This window comes from Ammospiza nelsoni, chromosome 6 (assembly GCF_027579445.1).
Source record: "Ammospiza nelsoni isolate bAmmNel1 chromosome 6, bAmmNel1.pri, whole genome shotgun sequence".
Lineage (NCBI taxonomy): Eukaryota > Metazoa > Chordata > Aves > Passeriformes > Passerellidae > Ammospiza > Ammospiza nelsoni.
In genome coordinates this window covers 15,806,929-15,816,130 of record NC_080638.1, presented here as the reverse complement: position 1 = coordinate 15,816,130, position 9,202 = coordinate 15,806,929, and the positions used below count along the sequence as shown (strand labels likewise).

General features: G+C 43.7%; 1 protein-coding gene across 1 annotated transcript in view; it reads left to right on the top strand.

The window, feature by feature from the left end:
• Positions 1-479: 479 nt before the first annotated feature.
• PIK3C2A (phosphatidylinositol-4-phosphate 3-kinase catalytic subunit type 2 alpha) overlaps positions 480-9,202 on the top strand; it is a 50,439-nt gene continuing 41,716 nt past the window's right edge. The window contains exon 1 of the mRNA XM_059473755.1: positions 480-565. The gene's annotated coding sequence lies outside the window, so the exon portion shown is untranslated. The remainder of the gene's footprint in view (positions 566-9,202) is intronic.

The window sequence follows — 9,202 nt, the reverse complement described above, 5'->3', positions numbered from 1 at the left end:
GAATCTGCCCTTGCCGGCCCAGTATTTTCTGAAGTTAGTTAAGCAAAATTCCGTGTGGTTCCAAACCACCGGGGTCGTCCGCCGGCAAGCGCTGGAGGTTCATCCCTGTGCTGGGGGCTCCCCGGCTTCCCCAGCGTCACGGCTCGGCCCCGGCCCTTCCCCCGCTGCCGGCGGCCGAGGAAGTCCATTGTGTCCGCGGCGCGGCTCCAGCCCCCCCGACGGCCGCTTCTGGTGCGTTGGGCAAGTTCCCAGTCATGCCGAGCATTCTTGGGAAGATCGGCCGATAAGGGGAGGAAATGACGGAGAGTCACCCCAGCGCCACCCGGCCCCGCGGCCCCCCCACGGCCGCCCCGGCGGGACGGGCTCCGGGCGCGGGCCGGGCCGCGGCGGCGCTGCGGGCTCAGGTGAGGCGGCCCCGGGGCCGGGCCCGGCGCGGCGCCCGCCCCGCCCCGCTCCGCCCCACGCGGCCGGGCGGAAGTGAGCGCAGCGCGGCGGAGCGGGGGGAGCTGCCCGCAGCCTGGAGCGCTCCCGCCGGGAGCAGCAGGGACGAGGGGAAATGGCCGAGGTAGGCGCGGGGAGCCCCGGGGGTCGGGCTGAGCTGCGGGCCCCGCGCCGTCCCGGCCCCGCCCTGCCGGGGCCGCTCGCTGCCCTCCCCGCCGTGCCCCGCTTCGCCCGCCCCTCCCGGGGGTCTCCGCGACCCTCGGCCTCCGGGCGCTGCTGCTGCCGCCGGCGCGGCCCTGGCGCGGCCCCGGTGCTGCCCGCGCTGCCGGGCGGCACCTGCGAGCGGCGGGCCCGGGCCCGGGCCAGCGCTGTCCGCACGGCCCGTCCCGTCCCGTCCCGTCCCGTCCCGTCCCGTCCCGTCCCGTCCCGTCCCGTCCCGTCCCGTCCCGCGGCTCTGCGGGCTCCCCGAGCCGGGCGGCGGCGACACCGCCTGCGGGAAGCGCTTCCAGCCGGGAGCTGCGCGTCTGGAGCGCTGGAGCGGTGCCGCTCGGGGCGCGGACCGTCCGCAGCCGCTGCCCGCGCTCCGCAGGTGCCCGAGGTGCTGTTTGGACCCGGGGCTGAAGTCTCCGGGCGGCGGGCAGCTGTCACCGGCGCGGAGCGGGGAGCTCGGGAAGTGCCCGGGTAGGGGACACCTTGGCGGTCGCTGCAGACACCCAGCAGGTTTAGGTCTCCTTTGTGTTCATCACCTGGTTGGCTTTGGACGGGGTTGGCTCGGCCCGGGTTGGTGCGTGGCTGCGGTTCCAGAAAAGTTGGATGTTTACAAAGCTGATCCCTAAACAGCTCTGCTGTTTCCTCCCGGAGCTTTGCCGATATTTCTAGTGATACACGGAAGTTTGTGAGCACCTTGCTGTTCTTGGCTCGCTCTAGTTTATTATTCTGTATCAACACAATAAAAAAGGTATTCCTGTACTTTTGTTAGCACAAGTAACCTCCCACTTCAGCTATGCTGTTGTTGGGGGAAGGATGTGGTAGCAAGATGCAGTTAAAAGCATTTGGAAGAAAAGGAGATTATTCTGATGGTCTTTCTACTCATTGTATTACTTACGACAAGCCTGAAACTAGAGCATAGCACAGTTAAACTGATTTGGGCTAGAGGAAAGATGCAGAGGTTTTAACCGATAACATTGCATGTTTAATGCGGATCTCTTCCCAAAGGGAACTGAAAATGTAAGAAAAAATGTCTGATGTTTGTACAAGATGTTGTGCAATACTTGCTTTGAATATAAGCTGTGTTCAGGAGTAGTAGTGATGGATGATTTATGAAGAATCCAAAGGGGAAGCAGAAATGGGGCAGGGGAAATGAAATCAGACAAAAGTATTTTTTATATGGCTTTGTTGGCTTTGAAGGCAGTTGTGTGCTTCATTTTCCCAACACTGAGAGTGGGCCTGTAAAAGACTTTATGCATCTGGGAGGAAGAGAAGTTGCTTAAATTGGCCTCACTTGGCACATATGTGGGAGAAGGAGAAAGGGATTATAATTCCCACCAAGTTCTGTTTGGTTTTTAGGGTTGTGTTTGTTCTTTTGTGAAAGCAAGTTGGAGCAAAACCGGTAAGAATAAGGGGACAGTGAAAGAAAGCTGCATAGAAGATAAAGGCAGAGGGAGAGAACACAGGCAGAAATTTCAAACACTGGAAGTTAAATGACCTTTTGGGGAGAGGATCACAAACCAGACAAGCAGTAGGTTGTTTAGAGTCTCATCTTCTTAAATGGTGTGCTGTATTTGAATATTATTTTACGTCTTTTAGAGATGCTTGTTTATGAAAAACACAAAGATCTCTGGAAATATTTAATATTTTGATTGATTTAATAAAATAGATTTGTCTTAATTACAGTGCATTAGTAACCCTGATTTATGTACTTGAGGTTCCTCTTTCCTGTGGGTTATTGCTGCCATCTCTGAAAGCTCAAAGGTTCATGAGGACATATAATCATTGTATGGAAATTGATGGTTTAGTGATTTTTATCTGATTTGAGTTGCTCTCTGTGTACTAACAAAGAAAATTGAACGCCTTAAATGGAGAATGATGCATTTCAAAATGTCAAGTAAAAAAAAATACTGATTCTGTGTTCCTTTGTTTCATGCTTCTCAAATGAAATTGAAGCTGGTGGTATTTCTTACTCAGTGTTGCAGTTGTATTTGCTGCCTAGCTGAAGACATTTGGATTAAAAGTTGTTTAAGGAATAAAAATGCTGAGGTGATGTTTTGGAAGGCTTTTTTTTTGTTGTTGTCTTAGGCTTTGATGTGGGACCAAAACCAGACGGTATGGGGTTATTTAGAAAAATGAATGCTAGATTTGAATTTTATTAAAGCAGGATTGCATGTTGTTTGTCTTTTAAACTCTTGAACAATCTTAAGGCTGCCTTGTGGGAGCTTCAAAAGTTGCAGTGAAGTAACATTGGTGGGTAGAACAGTTGAAGTCCAACACTGACATGACTAAAATAGATAAAATATAACATCAATCTTAAAGACATTCAGGTAAAGATCTTCCAGTTTTTTTGTTTTAGAAGTATTGCCTTTTAGTGTCTGCAGTCAGTACAGAAATTATTTGTTGGTGTTTATTTGTTTTCAGGATAATACAGCAAGTTTAAAAATGAGAGAGTATTGCACAAATGTAAGTTGTTTGCTTTATGGATGTGTAACTGTGTAAACATATCGTTCTATTTTAAGTAAAACATGTGGATGTGTAATTAATTGCCAGAACCAGGGTTCAGTCTTTATCATCAATAAAATTAGTCATCTAATACAGCATCATCCAGCTCCTTTGTAGGTGAGGAGGTTGGTGTGATGTAACTTTGTGAGAAGAATGGTGAAGCTGTTTCCAGACTGGACAGGGAAGGGAAGAAGGAAATCTTTCGGTGTGCCAGTAATGATAAACCTCACTTAAGCTATAAAAATTTTAGAATGAAATGCTTTCGTCAATGCTCACATAAAACAAGTTATGAGAAGCTTTACTTCAATCTGTAACTTTGTAGAAATGCAGCCTGAAAGTGTTTCCTTAGGTTAAGCTGTTCAAGTGATGGTCACTTCAGAGGGAAGAAATGGAACTGGGAGGGAGAAGGTATGTCTGCATGTTTCATGGAACTTGTAATTTGAAGTTACAAACAAAACATCACTTACAAAACCCAGCCACAGCTTGCAGTGTGTAGAGTGTGAGGAGCTTGTGCTGTTTGTGCTAAGGGAATGTCACTAGTTCAGATCTGGAGGTTGTTTAGTGCATGGTGACCCAGAGGAAATAACTGAGGTTGTAGTTGATGTTTGTAAAGACTGATCAAGAACAGGTCATCAATAACTGATCTGATCTTCTGCTTAGGATGTAGTCACAGCAGAGGAGCAGAGTGTGGTGTTATAAGGTGAGAGCTGGAAGTTTACCTGAGTTCAGCATCCACCTGAACAAATTCCTGATGAGGACTCTTGATGAACTTTTTCATCTTAGAGAAGTTCCCTCAGGATTCAGGAAGTACTTGAGTGCCAAATTAGTGGACGCTAGAAGGGTATTGAGGAAGTGTTTATGTTGGTTTAGCTTTTTCCCATTTGCATTTCCAAAGCCACCTTTAGAGACAAGATAAGGATGAGATGAACCTTTGGTCTGAGTGTAGCCACCCTGTTCAGTTCTCTACCTGTGTACTGTACAAAAACCAAACCCAAACAAACCCTGTAATTGTTGAATCAATACATGTGATAAGCATTTAGTATTTTCTAATGGATAAAGCCCCGAGGTACACGTGAATGGTGCATTTTTTCTGTCAATTAGTAATCAGCAATTCTGCTCAATCTCCTGTGAATATGAGGTGTGTGACTAAGAAGCATCTGCTGGTTATATCTGAAACTGTGCAAGTTTCCTGCCTGAGGGGAAACTCAGCTGCTGAAGCAAGTGATGGAAATAATTTGGCTACTGCAGCAGAATTGCATTAGGTTAGGCTGGTAGGGTGATACTAATACAGTGATACAGAGTTAAGTGTGGGCACAGCTGAGGTGTCGGTGTTTCCTCCCCATGGATGTTTTTGATGATGTTTTGTTGAAGGTGTGTGTTGTGCACTGCTGCACAGTGAGTAAAATAGGATCTCTGTGGGGGAGGGTTGTTTTCATCTCCCTGTGCTAACAGCCTCTGTGCCTTGCATCATGAGCCTCCTGCACTTCGCTGTGTTTTCAGTGTTTTGTGATATAGGAGGATGTCTGCAGGGCTTACTTCAGGCACATAATTTAGGAAAAATTGAGATTTTAGCATTGTCCTCTCTCTATGCTGCAAAATATTGTAGAACTATATAGAAAGTGTTTGGGGATCTCTGTTGTGGTAATTGAAGCAGACAGCACAGGTGTTTCTTTCCTCTTTCTCTGTTCTACCTACACTAGACACTTTCTATGGTTTTGATAAAATGTGATATGTAGTTTAAAATGTTGTCTGTCTTCTGTTTAGTACCACTGGGATCAGGATTAATGCAAGTACTAGTTTATCTACATGCTCCAGGTAATTTGTAATGCTCTACTGGGGTCAGGCCCCACACTGCATGAATAACTAAGGTCCCTTCCAGCCTTAATTGTTCCATGAAAGTGATATTCCAGAATAAAATTACTTTGCAAGTCAGGAATTACTGCACCAGTTATTCAGCTGGGGAATCAAAATATTTGGGACAGTGACCTCGTTTAAAGAATAGGAAAAAGCCAGCAGCTAATGTTGATTCTGTGTGAAAGTTTGTATTGCCTGAGTGTTTTCAAGTAGCCTTTGAAAAGTGGCATTGGTGGGGGATTGTGTATGTCAGGGTGACGTGGAGAAAAGCACCACTTAGGTGTCTGTAGAGCAAGGGAACCAATGCAAAGGTTTTAAAAGCAGACTTTTGAAACAGGAGAAGTGGAATTGAAAGCATTATTCTGTAAGGAGAAATATTGCAACAGAACTGAATTCCTAGCCTTTGTCAAACAATGAGGGTAATAAGCTTGGCTGTAAGGCATGGAAAAAACTATCTTGGCCAAGTGCATCGGAATGAGACAGCCTGGGATGCCATCAGTTTCATTCTTGCTCTTTTCTGGTACCTGCATCCCGAAAATACTGGGCAGGAACAGGATAGAAGGATGCTGTTAGAGAGCTGAGAACAGGATAGGGAGAAATACAGAGATGCAAAGTTTGGTGAGTAGTTCTACAGCTGATGAAACCCATGCCAAGCTTCCTGTTGATTTGTGTCTTCCTCTGATTGGCTTTAAGGACTTCTTGCCACGATTCAATGATTTGTAAAGTTTATCCTGGTGATAAATCTGCAGAGTCCAGTTATATGAGCTCATGCTACAGTTTTCTTTGAGCTGTGACACCCAGTGTTCTTGGCAGGGTCAGGGTTTTTGTTTTTATGAAACTTTCATGGAATTCAATTACCTTTATGACCCCCATCTATCTCTTAACAAACCGAAATGGAGTGCTGGTTAGGTTCAGAAATTGAGGGGAGGAGTATAATAGCAGAGATGTGCTGAGTAAGCTTTCAAACCTGCTGTACCAAATCTGCATGCACCCACATCTACTGAGGGTTGAGCTTGCAGTGGCCAGTGGTGCAGACCAGTGCAGGGAAGAGTGTGGCCATGGGAAACACATGATCTGTGGGGATCTGCCTGCAGCATCATGACAGATGCAGCCGTGCTTTGTCTCTCTTGAAACATTGATCAAAACCTGAAGATTCAAATTTAACAGCAGCTACAAAGTGTGCCACATCTACTAATGATCCTCTGCACAGTGTCTTGGGTGAAAATTGATTTCAGTAGTTCATACATTTTTATAAGCAGTGAAACAGCTGAGGTTGGATTTTTCAAGGGATTTGTTGCTGATGTTGAAAGACCTTAAAGTCTGAGACTTCCTGTTCTAGTGCTAGAAACATCCTATTCTTGCCTATCCCTTGAGATCAAAGGTTTTGTGATGAAATTGTACTTTTTAGGCATAAATGAAATTTCAAAATCAGAGTGAAGAGATGCAGTTCCTGCTTAGGTATTTATGATCTGAATTATTTGAGCAAAACAAATGAAATTAGTGTTGGTTCAGGGTTTGTGCCTAATTAAAAATTGCAACTGTGTTTGAGCAAGTGAAATTGTCCTTGGAGGTTCTGTAGATATGAGCTGAAACAAAATGTATTCAATTTTCTGGTTAACTTTGTTTATCTCATTTGTAAGGAGGCACCTGCTAATTGTAATCAAATGACTGAATTAGAGAAGCTACTAAGTTTTTAGTGGAAAGATAGTGTTAAAGCTATACAGTTCTATCACACTGACCTTTCAGAACCGTTTGTTATTGTGAAAACCCTCAGTTTAAACCTAACATTATTTTAAAAGAATAACAGCTTTATTTCAAGAAGTCATGCCATGAGTATGTGCTCAGTTTTTTTTCTCAGTTTGTAGCAATCTGAATGCATCTGGCAGAGAGGGCTCCTTAACATCAAAGTTCCTGTGACTTTTTTGTTTCTTTTTTTGCTAAGGAGTTTTCCTGCTGTGGCAAATGTCTGGCTATGCATTCCTTTGCAGATGATAAATATTTTCCACAGTATTTTACTGCTGTCATATTTTGCTAAGTTGTCCCTGATTTCCCATAAAACTGCTACTGTCTCTGGTATGCAGGCAAGATTTGTTAATTCCTAAGTTAGCTGTGATCCAATGTGAGGCACATGCTTCAAGTATTTTTATTTTTGGTTTCTCTAATGGCAAAATAACCTCAAAGTTACTTTGAAAATTGCACTTGTTTTGAGGAAGCACTAGCTACTGTATGCCAGAGCCTTGCTTTATAAGGAATGCAGGAAATGGCCTGACTTGTTATCATTGCTTCTGTATTTAGTGCTTGGACTCCAGGGAATTTATGTGCACTGATTTCTGATAGCTATAAAGTACTTCTTGTCAAGAAATTAGCAAATAATACATTCTGTGCTTGCATAGAACAAATTATAAATAGGGTATTACAAGCCTTGGGTGCTTTTGGAAAGAAAGCTGTGCAACTCATCTGGAATAGAGAAGAATGGTGACATGTACATGAGCAGATGGTGAGATTACCTCTGCTTAAGGTAAAACGATTTATGTCTGCTGAAGTCATCCCTTGCTCGTTAAGATAGGAAACTAATTTTGATTTTGGGAGTCTTTGTCCTGGTAGAGATGTAATGTCCTGTATTGGTTCCCTGAAGCTTCTTACCAGAAAACTATAAATTCCTTATTGGAAAGAAATTTCTTCATGCTTCCATTTTATGTATTTGCTAGACTAGTGCATATATTAATTTTTTTTTTAATTTAAGACTAAGTGAAAATCTAAAATTCATTTCCATTCCATGTAGATGCTTTGATCTGAAGGAGATGGTCAGGCATCTTGCAGTTTCTTGGTTCTTGAGTATTAATGCCTTCTTGCTATTTTATTTTTTTTAAAGAGTATTTTATTCATTTGAAAGAATGAGTGATGTGCAGTACTCAAACTTGTATAGCAGTGCACAGGTACTTGAGTGATCAGAATAACTTTTGGCTCTAAATGCATTTATATAAAATTGTTACCAAGGAAGGGTTGCTCTTGCAGAAACCCTGCTAGACTGGAGCCAAAGGGGTTTCAGACTCCTGTGGGATCACAGCTGGTTGAGAAGGAAAATACTGCCCCAAATTAGGGAAACCTGACTGCAAGAGACATTACCCTTGCTCAGAGCTGAGGTTTTAGACCCACTTTTAAAGGAAACAGGTGATGTTCTGCTAGAGCAGTGGAAATGTGGCAACTTCACCCAAATATGAATGTGTCTGTTTAATTTCAAAGTTAGAGGACAAGTAAGTGGTGTAGGGATTGTTTTATTACTTCTGAATTTCTGTTATAATCTCTTCAATGGCTTTGGCTTTCCTTTAAAAATAAATGAAATGTTTCTCACGTTCTTAGAGTGCTTGGCAAGAGGAGGGCTCTTGAAGGTGAACAGATTGACAGCTGAAAACTGATTATTACTGTTACTTAAAATAGTGTGCAGCAGTTCAGATAAGAGCATTCCTAGCTCTGTAAAGATCACTTCTGGGTCTTCAGTGACCTCCAGTTGTTGCAAACTTCTGGTGAGTTCCTATAGCTTGGTCAGTAATGGTTCAGGATTCCAGGATTTGAATTGAAACTTATTTTTCTGAGTGTTTGAGGAGTTCCCTGCTGATAGATGATCCTGTTGGAATTTGCCCTTCTCTTTGTAAATGTTGGAGAAGTTTAAATTCTGCTCACTCTCTGCCTTTGAACTTAAATGGCTGCAAAGTGAGAGGTTCAAAGTGAAGCTAAACTTACATGAAAAAGTTAACTAATGCTATTTAAAAGGAGGTCTGTCAGTATTTTAGTCATGCTTATGCCTAGGGAGCTTTTCTTCTGATGTGTTATATGAATTTACTGCTTAGAACTGGCGTGCAGCATCAAGGTTTGCCAAAACTATTGCAATTTCATAAGATGTTTTGTATCAGTTTTTTTATGTCGAACTGTTTGAAAAAAGCCTGCAATCTGCTTATGAAATTTGATGGAAATTTATACACTGACTTTAGGAGTTTCCCAAGGACAGGACTTAAATACAGCAATACCATTATGTGTATGTATGCTGTTGAGGCTGTCTTACAAAGAATAAGGCTGGAATTCAATATTTCAGATGACCACTAACAATAACCTTCTATCTGGAGTGCTGGAAGTCGCTGGATTTGTCAGTGCAAGTGTGCTGTCATAAACTGACCAAAATACTGCCTGCAATGTGAAA